Source organism: Portunus trituberculatus, chromosome 31 (assembly GCF_017591435.1).
Source record: "Portunus trituberculatus isolate SZX2019 chromosome 31, ASM1759143v1, whole genome shotgun sequence".
Classification (NCBI taxonomy): Eukaryota; Metazoa; Arthropoda; class Malacostraca; order Decapoda; family Portunidae; genus Portunus; species Portunus trituberculatus.
The window spans coordinates 21,353,388-21,357,375 of NC_059285.1; positions in this window are offsets into that span (position 1 = coordinate 21,353,388).

A 3,988-nucleotide genomic window follows, 5' to 3' on the forward strand; every position below is an offset into this window, starting at 1 on the left:
ATATATATATATATATATATATATATATATATATATATATATATATATATATATATATATATATATATATATATATATATATATATATATATATATATATATATATATATATATATATATATATATATATATATATATATATATATATATATATATATATATATATATATATATATATATATATATATATATATATATATATATATATATATATATATATATATATATATATATATATATATATATATATATATATATATATATATATATATATATATATATATATATATATATATATATATATATATATATATATATATATATATATATATATATATATATATATATATATATATATATATATATATATATATATATATATATATATATATATATATATATATATATATATATATATATATATATATATATATATATATATATATATATATATATATATATATATATATATATATATATATATATATATATATATATATATATATATATATATATATATATATATATATATATATATATATATATATATATATATATATATATATATATATATATATATATATATATATATATATATATATATATATATATATATATATATATATATATATATATATATATATATATATATATATATATATATATATATATATATATATATATATATATATATATATATATATATATATATATATATATATATATATATATATATATATATATATATATATATATATATATATATATATATATATATATATATATATATATATATATATATATATATATATATATATATATATATATATATATATATATATATATATATATATATATATATATATATATATATATATATATATATATATATATATATATATATATATATATATATATATATATATATATATATATATATATATATATATATATATATATATATATATATATATATATATATATATATATATATATATATATATATATATATATATATATATATATATATATATATATATATATATATATATATATATATATATATATATATATATATATATATATATATATATATATATATATATATATATATATATATATATATATATATATATATATATATATATATATATATATATATATATATATATATATATATATATATATATATATATATATATATATATATATATATATGCAGAGAAATCTGAAGTAATAACTGAGTCCAACAGTTAAAGGATTTGACTCGTTGCCTTCATTTATGATATCCTATTCATAACGTTTATAAATGGTAAAATATAGATGACATTCTCTCTCTCTCTCTCTCTCTCTCTCTCTCTCTCTCTCTCTCTCTCTCTCTCTCTCTCGATATTAATAGCAACATGTTAGGTTGAGCCAAGGCCCCCGAGGGTAAATAACACGGGGACCTCGGCCAGAGGGTCTCTGACATGGGCGAAACCAATGGAAACTTTGGAATATTCATAATTTCAGCTGCATTACTTCGATTATAATATCATTATATTATATTATTACTTGATAGCTAACTAGCTAGATCTGTAATGTACGTAGGCCTATATAGTGTTTGATGAGAAGCCGTTATTAATTACTTCACAAAGGTAGTATATTTAGTTCAATAAAGGCAATTAATTTCAAATAATTAACTTATTTAAAAGTTCCTTTTCTTCAAAGATTTTCAGACCGAAACAGACACATATTTGGAGAACTGCAGTCACAACAATCCATTTCCTTCGAAGGCGTGGGGTAAACTGAAGCTTACGTCTGGCAGCTGCCGCGAGGAGTACTTCACTTCTACCCGGGACTTCACTTGTAACTGCTACACCGGCAGACATTCACGCGCAGGTTCGAATCCCACCACGTACCGTCTTGAAACTATACCGTTTGTCGAGTGGCTTAAAGTTACCTACATGTCACCATGATACTCAGGTTCTAGGTGATTACACCAAAGATGCGTTTAGGTGGTGATATGGGCCCTAATATGGGCACCACTATAAGCCACAATAGAAAAAAAATAAATAAATAAATAAATAAAAAAAAAAAATATATAAATAATAAATAAATAAATAAATAAATAAATAAATATATATATATATATATATATATATATATATATATATATATATATATATATATATATATATATATATATATATATATATATATATATATATATATATATATATATATATATATATATATATATATATATATATATATATATATATATATATATATATATATATATATATATATATATATATATATATATATACATATATATATATATATATATATATATATATATATATATATATATATATATATATATATATATATATATATACAAGTACTGGGCATCTATTCTAATTCAGGGATGGGGGACATCCGCCGGTGTCCGAGCCGTATAAGAACCGCAGGGCCATTTGATCACGCCCGCCATGCTATTTAAGAAATGCTACATTATAAAACCATAAGAGTCATGAATGAATATTATATAGGATATTCACATTATGTACTGGGGCTTCATGTAAATTATATTATGCTAGTTATCAATGAACTCAGAATGTGGCAATAGAATAGATAAATCTAGTAATAAGTAGTAATGAGAGTTAAAAATTTGTATGTTCGGCATTGCTCCAAACATCTACCAAGGAAAATGTATGGTACCAGTAAACAGTCAAAACCCATGTCATCGACACGTATCACGTTCTCATGGCCCTTCCAGTAGGCTGGCCTGACACGGTTAGAACAGAATCAGTACGCATACGCCTGGTCTGAACTCTTTGGTCTCTCGGCAGACACCACCAGGTTGTTTATCAGTCGGTCGCGCGGCTGATTATTCGCTTCATCCTTGGTAAGCTGTTATATTGGAATCAGTTTAGTTTTACATCAAACAATTAAGTGATATACCAAGATCTATAAAAGTTGTGTATTTAACTTCTTAGTTTGACAGTAAAATCGATATACTGTCAAACTAAGAATAGTAAGGTAAGCTAAGAAATGTCAAAAAAATATTTGTATTTTTTACGGCTCGCGACCTGTGTTCAAAATATTCAGGTAGCCTTGACAGGACGAAGGTTCTCCATCCTTCCTCTAATTAGTACGCAAATTACCAATAATATATACATTTTTTTTTTTTCAAGAAGGGAAGAGAGCCAGCCGTATTCCATTTCACTTGCGGATTTGTTAAGTTTCGCGGGCAACAAAAAGGTGCATATATATATATATATATATATATATATATATATATATATATATATATATATATATATATATATATATATATATATATATATATATATATATATATATATATATATATATATATATATATATATATATATATATATATATATATATATATATATATATATATATATATATATATATATATATATATATATATATATATATATATGTGTGTGTGTGTGTGTGTGTGTGTGTGTGTGTGTGTGTGTGTGTGTGTGTGTGTGTGCTATGCTATACACCAGGCCAGACACTTCACAGGCTTGTCACTTTTCGTTACCCGATAAACTTGTGGCTGTGAAGATAAGGAGGCGAATAATGGTTACTGAATTATTAGTAGAGCCCTGAGCATAATAGTTGCTGTTGTCGTGTCTTTTTTTCATTAGCCCGTAGGAGTGCAGGTGGTATGATCCTGAGAGTAGAAACAAGGATTCGGTGATCGGCCAAAGCGGTGCACACATTCAAGTCTCCACTATTCTTATTACACAAACATAAAAGCTACATCACTATATGCACATCGACAAGAGCACCTCTCTCTCTCTCTCTCTCTCTCTCTCTCTCTCTCTCACACACACACACACACACACACACACACACACACACACACACACACACACACGCACGCACAGTTTTGTGCATAGTCCATCGCCAACATCACAGTGTACACATTTGTCTCCCCTTATTCCATGATCACATGAATTAT